The sequence below is a fragment of the Anomaloglossus baeobatrachus genome, chromosome 8 (assembly GCF_048569485.1).
Source record: "Anomaloglossus baeobatrachus isolate aAnoBae1 chromosome 8, aAnoBae1.hap1, whole genome shotgun sequence".
Classification (NCBI taxonomy): Eukaryota; Metazoa; Chordata; class Amphibia; order Anura; family Aromobatidae; genus Anomaloglossus; species Anomaloglossus baeobatrachus.
The window spans coordinates 225,932,218-225,950,061 of NC_134360.1; positions in this window are offsets into that span (position 1 = coordinate 225,932,218).

Below are 17,844 nucleotides of genomic sequence, written 5' to 3' on the forward strand. Positions count from 1 at the left end.
CCGGGCATCGGGGCTGGCGGGGAAGGCTTGCGGGACAGTGGAGGGACTGGGCGGTGGCGCTTGGTGGGTCAGTGGGTCCGGACGGGTCGGGGCTTCACATTGCTCACCCGGTCGCTGCTCCGCGGCCTCCATCCTGTGGCCCACACTCTCCGGCACCATCGGTGTTTCACTCCGCCGGTCCACCTCTGCTTGCATGGTACGCAGTCTCCGAGCCAGGATTTGCATTTCCTCCCGGAGCAGGTCCAGCTCGGGATCCATCTTCCCGGTCCCTGGTGTACACTTCTGCAGCCTCTCTGCCATGCTGCCGACCTGGGGAACGCTTGCTGGATCACTGCTCGGGTGCTCGACCACGCCACTCGGCTTCTCCCTTTCCCTTCTCGGAGGCGGGGCCGCAGGCTGCACTAGCATCTGGCGCCAGACTGGCGCCCAGCCCATCACGGCCGGCACCACTCCGCTTGCGATAAGGTACATTTTCTTTATCTGCTGGTCTGGCATTTAGACTCTTTCTGCCAGCCGGCCAGCTTTTCTAGGCGCCAATTCTAGGCTTTCCATGGCGGGCACCGCTTCGCGCTCTTTTCTTGGACAAGGGGGCGGGGCTTCTCTTCGCGCCCTTTCTGCTTGCACGCCCCCCTTCTTCCCGCGCTCAGTGTCTTCAATGGCGGCAGTTTCTCACAGTAAACACAGGCTATTTCACGATTCTTCAGGCACACAGTACCCGGTGTGACCGGGCACGAAATCCTGTTCGTGACGCCAAGCTTGACTCGCCCACCCCAGGGCTATGGGACGCCCGGTGCCAGGCCGGACTAGTCCGGTGGTAGTCAGTGGTGGCTGGGCCCGGCTCCGTGGCCCTGGTGGGTGTCAGTAGATTATGTGGCTTGCTGAATAAAGGTTGTGTTCGTGACGCCACCTGTGGTATGCGGCTATTAAGCCGCCGCTGCTGTGTGAGGCCTCCGGGGTGATGATATAGCAGCAATGATGGTACTGCTCCCCACAGGTGGAGCAATGCCCGGGGCACAGTTGGTGCTCGTGAGTGTCTATGCAGCTGAAATAACAGAGACTACTCCAAGGGTGCAGTTCAAGTTCTTTACTCACAATTCTTGTCTGGGCCCAGGGGCCCTTGGACTGCTGGGACCACTGTCAGGGACCTCCGCCGTTTCTGGGTGATTCTGAGAGTAAAAGCCGGTACCCTTCTCTTTAGTGTCTCTATCTTCTGCTGTCTTCCTTAGTCTTGCCTTTGATAGGATGAACCTGGCTTGGCCTCCACTACAGCCTCCAGGCTGGGGGGTCACCTGTCGGCTGATTACCCCTTTTCTGGAAGTTCTGCTATGGGTTCTGGCCCGGGGAATTTACAACATTCCCTGGGCCTCGGTTTTTACTGTTTGGAGATGATCTTTGCACTCCTCCAGTCTCTAGGGACCGTCCCCTGTTGCAGCTTGATCCCTCCACCGATGTTCTTGTGGAACAGGCCACCGCAGCTCTAAACTGCCCTGGACAGCTCTACAGACTACCCGTGGCCCTGCGACTCCTTCTGTTCTCTGCGTGGTGTCACCTGGACCCTCCGAGTCCCAGGATCTTCACCAGGAAGCGTCTCTTTCTGTTTCTCAGCTCCTGACTGACTTGGAGCTTTCTTTCCTTTCTCTTCTTCTCCTTGCCTGCCTCCAGCAGGCCTCCTTCTCCTTCCCCACTTTCTCTCGTTCTCCTTCTTCAACTACATGCTGGCTCCTCAGTCTCTCACTCCCCGAGGTAGACTAGCTAAACTTGACCTTCCTCTCTGTGTCTGCACTCTTGTGGCTCCTCCCACCTCCCCAGTTGCTCTGTTCTACTCTATAGGAGCAGGGATGGGTCTTATGGCCCCTCCCAGCATGCAGCATGGGAGGGTTGTCTGCCACTTTCCCTGGTCCCAGTGTGTTCCTAGCAATGGGTGTAGTGTGGATTTACCAGGGGACCGGAGTTCACTCTCTTCCTCTCCCAGAATGGGGCATCACACCGCTGGATGGGGTGCAATGACCTGTGGCGACGGAAGCCTCAGGGGCGCCACAGGTCCGCCCCCTAGCCATGTGGATGGGGAGGCGAACCATCACATTCTCCAGCAGGAACTTCTCAGCTGCAACAGAAGCTGCACCTCAGCTTCTCCATAGACTGGCTCCTTCAAAGTGGACAGCATAGCCATAAGCTATAGTCAGCATAGGGAGGAGTGAGGAGTGGATATTTATAGCAGAAGGGAGTGGCTGCAGCTGAGATTACAACTACCTGTTAGATCACTGCAGGATAGAAATTAACCTTAACCCCTTCAGCATTGGATAGAATTAAATAAGCTCCAACTGGGGGGTAAATGACGAGGGGGCACTACAGTGGATCTGTGATTAACAATACACTGTGACCTTCTAATCCCAGATTCCCCCCCCCTCCCCAAGATCGCGTAGGCCGTAATACACTCACGATGGTCCCATACCACTGGGACGGCACAACTTAAATATCGCTGTCTGGGATTTTTATTCCCCCCCCCTGCAGGCGCCAGCTCCGACGTCCAAACATGGATCCCTTTATTTACTCATAATTCATATTAATGTATTTGATAATGAGGTTTTCTACTCCAGATGCCCCCTGTAACTATCACCTTCCACTGGGGAAGTTTTCTAGCGCAATTCATGGTTATTTTGCAAAATTCCCTTTACGTCTTGTTCTTAGAATTTTATTCGGCCGGCAATAGTCCTATCCAGAGGGGCTGTATACGCATCTCGCCATTATGGATGTCTGCGTGTTAATGTCTGGTAATCATCGCATGGCTCAGTTGTAGGTTTTAAAACTCAGTGATTTCTTGCTAAGTGCCTCCGTGCGCGAAACGCAGCGCTACCACGGCCGCCAGGATCATAACGATTCGGAAGTAATGTACCTCTGTGTAATTGTTTCCATTTCCGCGTGATGATGACTAAATGTTTCCAGCGTAGATAATACCGTAGATTTAAGGTCCCGTAGATATCACCGTATTCACAGTACAAGCTGAGACATTATGTCCCCGGACCTGGAGACAAGAGACTGATGCGCGGCAAACAGATGGTAATTTTGTACATTTTAATTGAAATCATATTTCACGTCAGATAAAAGAGCGTGAGACTAACGGCTCCCCCTAGCTAAATTTCCACCAGACTGGAGCGTGTACTGTCAGATGAGCGATGCTGCGCGCCCGGGCTCCATCATATTCACACACTGCATGGAACTGAGGTGCTGCGCTGCCTGACTGATGGCGTCCCCCTCCAGGGCAGCACCTGCCAAAATACAGGACTTTATGTGAAAACCTCCCCTGCAAAATAATTAGTCTGGTTACTGTTATGAGCAGCTGCGCACTCCTGTTATAAGTGAAGGCAAAGGCAGAACTACAATGCACCAGCTACAGAGTATCCGCAACACTATATCTGGCCATTATGACTTGTATCCTGCATTTTGCACCAGTTCTCCCCATTACAGGCCTTTTCTCTCATTTTTAGTTTTCTCTAAGCTAATAGTAGGACATCAGTGGCTATAATGCCTCCCATACACAGCACAGACATGAGGGATTCCTGGTCTCCTTTTTTCTATATAGCATATATTCAGAAACAACAGCAGGCAGGACATTCTACAGCAGAACTGAGCAGTATAGATGTGAATCCAGCTATAGGGAGAGGCAAAAACTTTCTAAAAAGCAGCAGCCGTATTGAGGACATTATTCAGCAGTAGTGAACAATGTAGCTGTGAATCCAGCACATGGATGAAAGAAAAAGGTTCTCTAGAAAGCAGCAGCATGGAGGACATTATACAATAGTATTGAGCAGTGTAGCTGTGAATCCAGCACATGGACAAAGTAAAACCTTTTCTAGAAAGCATCAGCATGGAGGACATTATACAATATTACTGAGCAGTGTAGCAGTGAATCCAGCACATGGACAAAGTAAAACTTTTTCTAGAAAGCAGCAGCATGGAGGACATTATACAGCAGTACTGAGCAGCGTAGCAGTGAATCCAGCACAATGATGAAATGAAAGTTCGTCTAGAAAGCAGCAGCATGGAGAACATTATACAACAGTACTGAGCAGCGTAGACGTGAGTCCAGCACAAGGATGAAATAAACCTTCCTCTAGAAAGTAGCAGCATGGAGGACTTTATACAGCAGTTCTGAGAAATATAGTAATAAGATTTTTTTTATATAGTGCCAACATATTCTGCAGCACTTTATGTAGCTGTGAATCCAGCCCAAAGATGAGATAAAACACTTACTAGAAAGCAGCAGCATTGAGGACTTTATACAGCCGTTCTGAGAAATATAATAATAATAATATTTTTTTAGATAGTGCCAACATATTCTGCAGCACTTTATGTAGCTGTGAATCCAGCCCAGAGATGAGATAAAACACTTACTAAAAAGCAGCAGGATTGATGAAATAATGCAGCTGTGCTGAGCAGTGTATCTGTAAATATAGAATATGAATGAGATAAAACTTCCTCTAACAAAACAGCTTTCAGGGCATTATACAGTTCTTCTGAGCAGTGTAGCTGTGAATCCAACACAGAGATGAGATAAAACACTTACTCTAAAGCAGCAAGATTGATTGAATTATGCAGCAGTGCCGAGCAGTGTAGCTGTGAGCCCAGGGCATGGGTGAAATAAAACATTTATTAGAAAGCAGCAGCATGGAGCACAATATATAGCAGAACTAAACTGAGTGGCTGTAAATTTAGCTTTGGGATGAAGTAAACTCTTTCTAGAAAGCAATTGCAGCATAACAGACATTATACAACAGTGCTATAAATGACAGCTGTGAATCCAGCACTGAGGTGAGATAAAATACTCACTAGAAAGCAGCACTTTTCCCCCTCACACTCGGGGCCTCTCGGTTTCCCTTTCCATGTGCTTCAATAGGGAGCTGTAAACTGATCCCTCAGTGAGCCGGCAATCCACATGGTATTAGCCAAGCAGGATTTGAGCTTTTTCATGGTGAATAATCAGTTTAGGAGGCAGGGGAGAAGTGGCTCACAAGTGGAGAAAGCTGTGGATTTCTCTAGATCCTGTCTTATGCAATGTTTATAAACCAGGAGGCAGTTTGGTATCAGGGATTTGTGCATTTCCCTGATCCATGTAGCCCAACTTTTACAGAGCAGAATGAAGGGCACACTATGCGGTGCCGGAAATTTTGACTTCACCCCCAAACCCGTCATTTCTTTCCACTCTGGCAGGAGGAGATGTCAGAGGAGCGGCGAGGGACATTCAGCAGAGGCCACAGAATGCAGGGTGTAGACCCAAATCCGGGCCTGTATCTGGGATGGTTGGGATTTATTCATAGTCGTCGGAGGCAGAACTTTCTCATTTTTACATAAGGTTAATTATATGGGGTTTTGCTTTGTGCATGTTGCATTTTTGCTGTATATTTTATGCCTTTTCCCCCTTATTTGATGCATTTTTGCTGTATATTTTATGGCTTTTCCCCCTTATTTGATGCATTTTTGGTGCAGAATCGAAGCAGCGTTTTAATGTGTTTTTATATTACAAAAAAGCTTTAATTCTGAACTGAAAAAAAGCTCCTTTTTTTCATGCTTTTTTTTTATAAGGCTTCCTCTCCAAACAATTTTTATTGATTTTACAAAATTTTATACAAAACCATAGCAAAAGAAGTATGATTGCAAAAAAAAAAAAACAACAAAAAAACCCGTACATTCATTGCCAGAATATTTCAAAGAAAAGGATAACACCTCAACATGGTATTCCAAACCATTTTTCGATTTGCAATGACATACAATGAGTCAGTATTAGAAAATCCAAACGTAACACATATAAAACAAATATAAGGCTTCCTATAGAAGCTTCAGGACAAAAATAAAGCATCAAACCTGCACAGTTCAGCAGCGTCCGTGGACGCACAACGGGACTTTTTTATGAAATTGCATTGATTTCTGCACAAAAAGAAAATGCAACATTTTTGGTAATTGTGAACACGACCTAAATGTCCAAAGTGGATGTGATTTCATGAAAACTCCTGCCTGATGGGCCTCTATAGACGCTGCTGAACTGTGCGGTTTTTGGTACATTTTTTCTTTATATTTTTCCTGCAGAAAACATTCAGAGTAAAGCAGTAGAAAAAAAAACGCAACTTTTATGCTACATGTGAACACGGCCTCAGCATTACACGTCTATAAGGCTACTTTCACACTTGCGTTGAACGGTATCCGTTGCATTGCGTTGTGTAACGGATGCAACGGATGTGTTGCATATAGTGACACAACGGATGCAACGGATGCTGCAAAACAACGCAATTCGTTTTGATTTTTTTTTTTTCCCGGTTTTACCAGCGGCAGACTATAGTGAACGATCAGCTGATCGTTCCCTGCAGCCGGCCGCTGGGTGATCAGCTGATTGCTCCCAGTAGCCGGCCGCCGGGTGATCAGCTGATCGCTCCCGCCCGCCGGGTGATCAGCTGATCGCTCCCGGCTGCCGGGTGATCAGCTGATCGCTCCCTGCAGCCGGCTGCCGGGTGATCAGCTGATCGCTCCCGGCCGCCGGGTGATCAGCTGATCGCTCCCTGCAGCCGGCCGCCGGGTGATCAGCTGATCGCTGTGACTTGCCGGCGCCCGGGCATGCTGGTGGCCGGTCATTCAGCTGAGCGCTGTCGCTTGCCGACGGCCGGGCGCTCAGCTGAACGTTCGGCCACCGCGAGCCAAAATAAAGTTTGATTTAAAAAAAAAAAAAAAAAAAAAAAAAAAAAGAGCATGCGCAGTGAAATCCAGAGGATTCCGCTGCTCAAAATAACGTTACATGCTGCGTTCCTCCCGCTGGGCGGAAGCAACGGAGCGTCGCCCAGCGGAAGCAACGCAGCTCCTTTTGGTACAATCCGTCAACCATACAAGTCTATGGGAAACAGCGGAATCCGTTAACGGATTCCGCTGTTTCCCAAAAGGGCGGATTGTAACGGAAGGAAAATAACGCAAGTGTGAAAGTACCCTTACTTGGGTTTATTGGAGAAAAAAAAATCAATTACAATTTTTTATGTCATTTTTGATAATCTGTACTTTTTATTGTATGGGTTGTTGCGATTACAGAGAAAACAAAAATGTTCATGTTATTTGCTGATTTTTTTTTATGTGTTTTTGTTTAGTAAAGTGTTTTAAAAAATTTGAAACATTTTTTTTCTAACTTTTTAATTATTTTTTTAGTAATTTTACAGAAAGAAAAAAAAATCTGACTCTTATTTCCCCTCTAGAATACAGGTATATAGAAATGTACTGGTATATAGAGATGCATCTCCATCTACTCATACAATTTCATGGAATTTCACAGCCTCCAATGCAAATTCAAGTATAGAAAATCATCTTATGCTTATCAAAGTAGTGTTTTTGTTACTGCCTACAATGATGCAGGGTAAAGGCCCCGTTACACGCAACGACGTATCTAACGATATATCGCCGGGGTCACGGATTCCGTGACGCACATCCGGCATCGTTAGCGACGTCGTTGCGTGTGACAGGAAGGAGCGACTGTTAACAATGGAAAATACTCACCAAATTGTCCATCGTTGACACGTCGCTCCTTTTCAAAAAATCATAGATTTTTGAGCACACAGGTTGTTCATCGTTCCCGAGGCAGCACATATCGCTACGTGTAACACCTTGGGAACGATGAACTACAGCTTACCTGCGGCCACCGGCAATGCGGAAGGAAGGGGGTGGGCGGGATGTTATGTCCCACTCATCTCCGCCCCTCCGTTTCTATTAGCCGGTCGCTTAGTGACGCCGCTGTGACGCTGCACGAACCGCCCCCTTAGAAAGGAGGCGGTTCGCCGGCAACAGCGACGGCGCTAGGCAGGTAAGTCCGTGTGACGGCTCCTAACGATTTTGTGCGCCACGGGCAGAGATTGCCCGTGACGCACAAACGACGGGGGCGGGTGCTTTCACCAGCGATATCGCTGCGTGTAACACCCCCTTTAGGGTTTGAATCCTGGGGAGATCAGATCTCAAGAAAAGAGAATTGGAGCATAGATGCTGCTGCCTCTGAGGAGGACGAGCTACTAAGCAATGACGAGAGGAAGAGAGAATATAGGAAGTCGGGACAAAGCCCTGACCTCCCGGGACAGCGGGACAGTGCCATCGAATCGGTACAATACGGCTGGATTTGGAGCTATGATATAGCCCCTCCAGGTTTTTAGGATAATTGTGGCTAATCTCCTGCGGTATTCTCTGCACATCTCTGCTAATCTGATAAGCAGAAATGTGCAGTTAACAGGCACAGGTGGATTGGAGATCGGAGATCCACCCGCGCCTGTTAACCCCCTTAGATTGCACTGTCAAACACTGATAGTGCGATTTACATGGCCTAGGCGGGGATCTTACCGTTCCCCGCCACCATCGGTGGCCCCATGGTGCAATCACGGGGCGCCAATGTGTTGCAATGGTAGAGCGGGGTCAGCTGATGACCCCGGAAGCTGCCATAACTCACTTCCTTTGAGAGCCGACAGAGCGCCGGCACTCACAGGAGAGCAGCATTTCTGCTGATGAGAGAGATGTTGCTCTGATTAGCAGAAATGCTCAGACGATTGGACAGTGCAGCCAAAAAGTCCCCTTGTGAGACTAGTATAATAAATAAAAAGGAAAAAAAAGTTTAAAAAAATATGAAAAAATAAAAAACCCTTAAAAGTTAAAATCACCCTCCTTTTGCCCCATTGACAATAAAACAGATAAATAAAAATACACATATTTGGTATCACTGTATCCAGAAATGTGTGATCTATAAAAATATAATATCAATTAATGTGATTGGTACACAGCATGGTAGGAACAAATTCCAAACGCCAAAATTATGTTTTTTGGTTGCTGCAACTTTTTTTTTTAAAATGCAATAACAGGAGATCGAAACATCGCATCTATACAAAAATGTGATCATGAAAAATGACAGCTCAAGATGCAAAAAATAAGCTGTCACTGCGCCCCAAAGCCAGAAAAATGAGACTGCTACGAATCTCGGAAAATGGCAACAAATGCTCTGTTCTTTTTTTGAACAAACTTTTGAATTTTTTTTAACCCCTTAGATAAAAGTAAACGTATACATGGTTGGTAGCTATGAACTTGTACCAATGTGAGGCATCATATGGACACTTCAGTAACAGGGTAAATAAACACCCCCCCCCCAAAACAATCGTGCAATTTCACTTTGTTTGCAATTGCACTGCACTTGGAATTGTTTTCCTGTTTTCCAGTACACTATATGGTAAAATGAATGGTTTCATTCAAAAGTACAACTCGTCCTGCAAAAATTAAGCTCTCATATGGCAAGATTAGCGAAAAAATAAAGAAAAGTTATGGCTCTCGGAAAAAGGGGAGGAAAAAAATGAAAAAGAAAGACGGAAAATTGCCAATCAAGCAGGTAAAAGGTCTGGAGCTGATTCCAGGTGTGACATTTGCATTTGGAAGCTGTTGCTGTGAACCCACAACAGGCGCTCAGAGGGCTCTCAATGAAGAGAAACCGACTATCATGAGGCTGAAGAAAAAAACATAAATCCATCCAAAGAGAGAGCAGAAAATATCCCAAACAACCCAAAACATCCTGCGAAAGCAAAAAGGAGGAATATTCTGCAAGGGCCGAGTCCTCACCAGATCTCAGCCCCATCGAGCTGCACTTCACAGGATTAAGAAAAAACTTAAGGAGAAAAAACCACAAACAAGAAACAACTGAAGTCACCGTAGTAAAGGCGGCAAAGCCTCACACTGGAGGAGCCAGCAATGGAGACGTCCATGGAAGAAAGCCTCACACTGGAGAAGCCAGCAATGGAGACGTCCATGGAAGAAAGCCTCACACTGGAGAAGCCAGCAATGGAGACGTCCATGGAAGAAAGCCTCACACTGGAGAAGCCAGCGATGGAGACGTCCACGGCCAAAAGCCTCACAATGGAGGAGACAAGCGATGGAGACGTCCACGGCCAAAAGCCTCACAATGGAGGAGACCAGCGATGGAGACGTCCAAGGCCAGAAGCCTCACACCGGAGGAGACCAGCGATGGAGATGTCTAATGCCGAAAGACTCATACCGGAGGAGACCAGCGATGGAGACGTCCAAGGTCGAAAGACTTCAGTCATTGCTGCAAGGAATTCTCTACAAAGGGTTATATATGGACATTTTATTTATGGGAAAGTTACTTTTTCCAATTACTTTTGAGCCCCTGAAATGAGGAAATTTTGTAGAAAAATGGCTGCAATTCTTAAACGTTTCACAGGATATATTTGTTAAACCCATTCAATTACACCTGAAAGTCTCCTCTTCAATTGCATCTCAGTTGTTTCATTTTAGATAAAAATAGAGACCTGCAGAGCTGAAATCATGAAGATTCGGTCACCGTCCAAAGATTTCTGGACCTCTCTGTATATATAATTTACAACTTTTCTTGTATTTACTTATACTATTGTTTTATACAAAGTTTGTTGAAAATATATTTAAACTGTAACTTGCTGCCAAAAGAAAAATGTGAAAGCTTACCACGCTGTATGTATTAGTTTCAGTCCATGAAATAAGAAGTGGGTGCCAGATCCCCTGGTAAGGTGTCGACCAGAAAGGTAGAAATGAAGGCGTGAAGGAATGGCATCTTCCAAGGAGCGATGAGTAAAATAAAAAAACTTTATTCAAAGCATTTTAAAAACACTAAAAAAAGTCAGCATATTAACACCTAAAGGCCCTGTCACACACAGAGATAAATCTGCGGCAGATCTGTGGTTGCAGTGAAATTGTGGACAATCAGTGCCAGGTTTGTGGCTGTGTACAAATGGAACAATATGTCCATGATTTCACTGCAACCACAGATCTGCCAAAGATGTATCTCTGTGTGCGACAAGGCCTTAACATGTGACTATTTTTCCTTTAAATAGTCACATGTTCCATCACCTGATGCCGGTTATAGAAAGCATTCTGAACTGACCACTGGTGAAGCAGGAAGTCTGTGGAAGCTGTGCCTCCTGCAATCCTGGTGTTTGGTTGCAATAGTTGGTGCACGTCCTTTTGTCTATGTCCTCTACCTGTCTTCTATCCCCTCTTTGTTGTTACATCAGTGGTGACGTCTAGTGTACTCACCGTTCTTGGCACTATACAGGATGAGTGAAAGGACAGTTAGGGACTAAGCACGTGACGGCGATGAAAGGAAGGAATCGTATAGGGACGTTAGGGGAGCTCGGGGTTTAGACATTATAGTGCCAGGAGGTGCCCTGACCCCTGCTTCCCAATAACAGGCCCTTACTCTCCCTTTCCATCCCCGTTGTACCTCTGTGTTGCGCTGGGTGTCCCCTTGCCCTAGCATGACACTCAGACCACCACCGATCCCCAAGATGGCCCTAATGTCACCAGTGTAAATTGAGCAAAATGAATGTGAGCGAGCATCACTGAAAGGCATCAGCTAATAAAAGGCTAGATGAGAAGTGTCTGGTCTCTGGGATCTCACTATTAAGAGTTCAACAATCACAAGATTTGGGGTCCTGTACTGAATGTAAAGCACTGTACTCAGCTTTCTCTTTCTGTCCCACAGATTTTGAATGAACTGGCATTGGATATGTAGTGCATAGGATCACTAATACCATGATCTGTGCAAGTCCCAGTGATCAGACACATATTGCCTGTCCCATGGAGGACAAACCTTAACAGGATATAACTAGTGATGAGTGGGCATTACCATGCTCGGGTGCTCAGTACTCGTAGCTAGTGATGAGAAGGCACTACCATGCTCAGGTGCTCAGTACTCGTAACTAGTGATGAGCGTGTAGGGGGTGGGCAGACCCCTTACATAGGAGCCCGGAATGTTGATGCTGTTGAATAAAAATGTTTTTATTGTATTGTATGTATATTGGGTTAGGGTACCCCCTAGTGGCCGGGTGGGACTGCTGTCACCACAGTGGAGAGGAGGAGCCGGCAGAAGCAAGGGGAGGGACAAGAAGTGTTGCGGAGAAAAGTGAGAGAGGAGTTGGCAGTTGGTTGTGGGACGGGAGAGAAGAAGCAGAGCAGGGGCAGAGTGTGGGAGCTGGATAAAGGAGAAGCCGGAGAGTGAAGGAGCGCGAAGCAGACCGGTGTGGGTCCGGTTTGTGAGTAGCCATAGTGGGAGCCGGGTGAAGCAGAGTAGCCGGGCACATCCCCACTGGAGAGGACGTCAAGGGCAGGTTTCCCCCAGCTAAAGCAGTGTACAACCATCTATACCTGCATGTCTGCCGGTTGTGTGAAGAAGGTGTGAACAATAAAGCTGCTTTCTGATTTCACTGGAACACGTCTGAAGAGTGTTTTGTTACGTCGGACAACCGTTGCACCACCACACTCTGCCCCCACCATGACATCTCCTGTCCCCAAAGTGACGGCGGAACCAGGGGTAAGCCTGATAGCAAGGGCCACGACTACAAGCCCGGAGGCACCCCTGGCACCCCGTTACATGTGGCGTAGTCGGCAGGATGCGAATTCCATGCGAAGGGCCCCGACCCGGGAAGACGGAGACCAAGTGGTGCCTAGGGCACAGGATCCGCATTACTGGAAAAGAGTCCCGATCCCATGGTGGGAAGAAGAAGCAGTGCCTGCAGCGTTGGACCGGGCACAAGATGGCGGCAAGATGGCCGTCGTCTTCAAGGAAGCAGAAAGCGCGCGAAAAGTTGGCGCCAAAAGAAGAGCCTGGGGCTGGCCGGTGCCGAAAAAGAAGTTCGGAGTACTCCGCCCAAAGAGGGGAGGTGCCGGTCCCAGGGCACAGATGAAGATATGTGAAATGGGCGGTGTTCCAGAGAAAAAGAAGAACCGCCGCGGAGGGGTCGACCTAATGTGTGAGACTGGGGGTGGAGTATACCCAAGAGCGGGAAAAACAGGCCCGCCTCCACTTCCTCCAGCATCTCCACCGACCCTGACGCCCTTACTTGTGACTTGTGCTACAGGCAAGATGGAGAATCCTGAGGGACAACACGATGCATTGGTTGCGCCTGGTCTGGAGAGAAGCTACCAGAAGCAGATTGCGGCTGCGTCTGCGGAGGGATTTCCCGCTCACTTGCCGGCTGTACCCGGAGGACCGGGACGGGCCACAAAAGTGACCTGGGTGACAACGTGGGACGCTGTGACCGGAGAGACCACGATTGAGGTCAGAGCGACATACACCGCTCAGCTGCCGTCAGGAAACCGGCCCTTGGGAACCCCATACCTGGAGACACCCCCGCCCGTCGCGGTGAGATCCTCGACACCCGTTCCAGTCCCGGCTCCGGAAGAAGAACACGCCCGGAAGCTAGAAAGGGACAACTGGGGCTTCTTTTGGGACCCAATACAGCCGTCACCCCTACCTCCACGGAAGTCCCCGTCACCAGAACCGGACCCGGTACAGGAGCGACTGCTTGCCGAGACCGTGGCCCGGGAAATGATGGCTGGTTCCCGGAGCGAGGAGTTCGAGCAGCAGTGCACCACAGGAATTGTGGTGAAGTTTAATCAGAAGGAGGGTTACGGCTTCATCAAGGATGAAGAAACCGGCGATGACTACTTTTATAACAGAGTGAATCTGGACATTGAAGGCCTACCCCAGCGCCTGCATACGTTATATCCGGGGGAAAAGGTCCGGTTTATGCGAGAGGTGGGATGCCGAGGCCTCTTTGCCGTCGGCGTAACCCGGATGCCTACCTCACAAGAGGCTGCTCAATGGCAGCAAGAATTGGAGTGGGAGGAATGCCAGTACCGGCGGCGGTCGCAGCTAAGACCGGTGCTAGCTGAAACTTCCCACCCGAGACGCACCTTGGCCGTAACTCCTGAAGTGAAGCCCGGACTGACCGCTGACCCGGAGAAGGGAACCCCGGCGGTGCTGGCTATTAACCAAAGCATCAACACGCATCCGGTAATTGTCATGGACATACCTCAGCCGCCTCGTGCAGCGACCCCGGCACCCCCATCGGGGGTTGAGGAGACCAAGGCACCGGAGCCCACCGTCGGTTATGAGCCCTTCCAGAGACTGCGCCGGCTGCCCGGCCAGTCCTTGTCGGACTATGTGAGGGCCCAACGAGCGGAATGGAAACGGGCTCTGCACCCGGAGTGAAGTGTTCTGATCGGCTTGTTTGAAGACCGGCGTTGTTTTGAACCGGAAGAAGTTTTATTGTTTATCACCGTTTAAGCTGCTGAGCCTGGAGAGACCCTGCTGCTGGACTGAGCCAGGGGCTCCCTCCGCGTCGTTAAGAAGAAGTTCTTGCTGAGTTGTATTCCTGCCGTTTATCATCTAAGACCGGGAGTGCTGCCAAAGCCTCCGGGCGGAAAACTCCACTAAGACCGGGAGTGCCAGACGACGGCCTCCGGGCACGACTAAGACCGGGAGCTTCCAGGAGGAACTCCGGGCGCAGGACTGGTGCGCCCCTTGCGGTTGCCCAAAGGTGAACTTGGTTGTAATTTTATGGAAATGATGTTGTTTCCTTTTTATGTGTGGTTTTGGATGCATGCCTTGCCGGGAGGCTCAGACTTTAAGAGGGGAGGTATGTAGGGGGTGGGCAGACCCCTTACATAGGAGCCCGGAATGTTGATGCTGTTGAATAAAAATGTTTTTATTGTATTGTATGTATATTGGGTTAGGGTACCCCCTAATGGCCGGGTGGGACGGCTGTCACCACAGTGGAGAGGAGGAGCCGGCAGAAGCAAGGGGAGGGACAAGAAGTGTTGCGGAGAAAAGTGAGAGTGGAGTTGGCAGTTGGTTGTGGGACGGGAGAGAAGAAGCAGAGCAGGGGCAGAGTGTGGGAGCTGGATAAAGGAGAAGCCGGAGAGTGAAGGAGCGGGCGGAATCTCAAGCGCGAAGCAGACCGGTGTGGGTCCGGTTTGTGAGTAGCCATAGTGGGAGCCGGGTGAAGTAGAGTAGCCGGGCACATCCCCACTGGAGAGGACGTCAAGGGCAGGTTTCCCCCAGCTAAAGCAGTGTACAACCATCTATACCTGCCGGTTGTGTGAAGAAGGTGTGAACAATAAAGCTGCTTTCTGATTTCACTGGAACACGTCTGAAGAGTGTTTTGTTACGTCGGACAACCGTTGCACCACCACACTCTGCCCCCACCATGACATCTCCTGTCCCCAAAGTGACGGCGGAACCAGGGGTAAGCCTGATAGCAAGGGCCACGACTACAAGCCCGGAGGCACCCCTGGCACCCCGTTACAAGCGGGCACTACCATGCTCAGGTGCTGAGTACTCGTAACTAGTGATGAGCGGGCACTACCATGCTCAGGTGCTGAGTACTCGTAACTAGTGATGAGCGGGCACTACCATGTTTGGGTGCTCAGTAGTTGTAACTAGTGATGAGTGAGCACTACCATGCTCAGGTGCTCAGTAGTTGTAACTAGTGATGAGTGAGCACTACCATGCTCAGGTGCTCAGTAGTTGTAACTAGTGATGAGTGAGTACTGCCATGCTCCAGTGCTCTGTACTCGTAACTAGTGATGAGCGGGCACTACCATGCTCGGGTGCTCAATATTCGTAACTAGTGATGAGCGGGCACTACCATGCTCAGGTGCTCTGTACTCGTAACGAGCATTTGGACACTCAGACGGGCTGGACTCGTGTACCGAGTATAATTGAAGTCAATGGGAAACTTGAGCATTTTTCCAGTAGATTTATACCTTGACTTCCCCTTGAAGTTAAAAAAAAAATGTCCCCTTTAAGTAAACGATGTAACTATTTCAGTGGCCGACACAATCTGTTGTAAGACGTGTCGCCAGAGGAGGTGATGAAACTGGAAGGTAAATATTTCTAAAGTTTGGATAAGTTATTTACATGTCAGGGATCTTGTAGCGAGAAGCCTGGAGTCCCGTACAGTTACTGGGGTCTCTACACCACCACGTCCCATATGATAGAGACTACTGGAGCCAGCAGGTGGCCATCTTGAACGCTAGAGAATAAACATTACCAGTTCCGTACAGAGACTGCACATTATAATTGTCAGCTGAGAATACCCCAATACCAGTGCTGGACAGACAATGCCCATTACCAGGGGTACACACAGAATGACCCAACACTCTGCTGTCCTCTGTACACCCCCCAGGCTGCACACACTGCTGTTTTCTGTACACCCCACAGGCTGCATACACTGCCGTCCGCTGTACAGCCCCTAGGCTGCACACACTGCTGTCCTCTGTACACCCCCCAGGCTGCATACACTGCTGTCCTCTGTATACCCCCCAGGCTGCATACACTGCTGTCCTCTGTACACCCCCCAGGCTGCATACACTGCTGTCCTCTGTACACCCCCCAGGCTGCATACACTGCTGTCCTCTGTACACCTCCCAGGCTGCATACACTGCTGTCCTCTGTACACCCCCCAGGCTGCATATACTGCTGTCCTCTGTACACCCCCCAGGCTGCAAACACTGCTGTCCTCTGTACAAACTCCAGGCTGCATATACTGCTGTCCTCTGTACACCCCCCAGGCTGCAAACACTGCTGTCCTCTGTACAAACCCCAGGCTGCATACACTGCTGTCCTCTGTACAAACCCCAGGCTGCATACACTGCTGTCCTCTGTACAAACCCCAGGCTGCATACACTGCTGTCCTCTGTACAAACCCCAGGCTGCATACACTGCTGTCCTCTGTACATGTGACGCCCTGACAAAATCAGGGTGTCACAGATGACTGTGTAGTGGGTGGGCCTACCCCCTACTAGTTTAGCATAGTTACCCGGCATTGTGATTATTAAAAGTGTTGAATTTTATATTGTTATGTGATGTGTTAGGGCACCCCCTAGTGGCCGGGTGGGACGGCTGTTGCCACCGGGGAGGAGGAGTCGGCCGGATATCTAGGCAAGGTCGGAATGTGTGTGAGAGAGAGGATCCGGGTCAGCGGAGTGTGAACATCTGGAGCGGCAAGTGCGATTGTGTGAGCGGAACATCAGGGGACACCGGAGATAAGGAGGTGGACGCAACCTCAAAGCCTATTCTGCCGGTGTGGGTCCGGTGTATGCTTGGCTGAAGAGTGGGAGTCCAGTGGCGCAACCTCAAAGCCTATTCTGCCGGTGTGGGTCCGGTGTATGCTTGGCTGAAGAGTGGGAGTCCAGTGGCGCAACCTCGAAGCCTATTCTGCCGGTGTGGATCCGGTGTATGCTTGGCTGAAGAGTGGGAGGAGTACTTTGGGCATATCCCCATCAGAGGGTGCGTTTGGGCAGGTTGTCCCCAGCTCCACTAATATTGCCGAAATCCGCTGACCGGAGTGTTTTTTTTCTCTTTATCGTTGTGAATAAATGTCGTTTTTATTGCATCTGGACTGTTGCCTGCAGCCTCTTTGTGCATCGGCCGATGAAGATACCGACATACACTCTCTCAACATTAAGGAAGTGATGGAGTCAGGGATGTGCCTTGAAAATAGTGCTGCCACGACTACACAGCCAGAGGCCTCCCTGGCTAGTCACTTCATGTGGCGTAGTCGGCAGGATCCGAGTCCCTTGCCGGAGAACCAGGAGTCTGAAGACCAAGTAGTGCCTGAAGCACGGAATTCGGATTATGAAAGAAGATTCCCAGTCCCATGGTGGGAGGAAGAAGTGCCCAAGGCGTTGGACCGGGCACAAGATGGCGGCAAGATGGCCGTCGTCTGTGAAGAAACAGTAAGCGCGCGGAAAATTGGCGCCGAAAGAAGAGCCTGGGGCTGGCCGGTGCCGAAGAGAAGGCATGGAGTACTCCGCCCAAAGAGGGGAGGCGCCAGCTCCAGGGCATGGAAGAAGAAAAAGAAAAAGAAGTACCTCAGCGGAGGAGTCGAGATGATGCGTGAGGCTGGGGGTGGAGTTCGTTTAAGAGCGGGAAATGAAGACCCGCCTCCACTTCCTCCAGCCTCCGCGTCGACACCGCCGCCATTATTAGCGATTCGGTCGGAAACCGAGATGGAG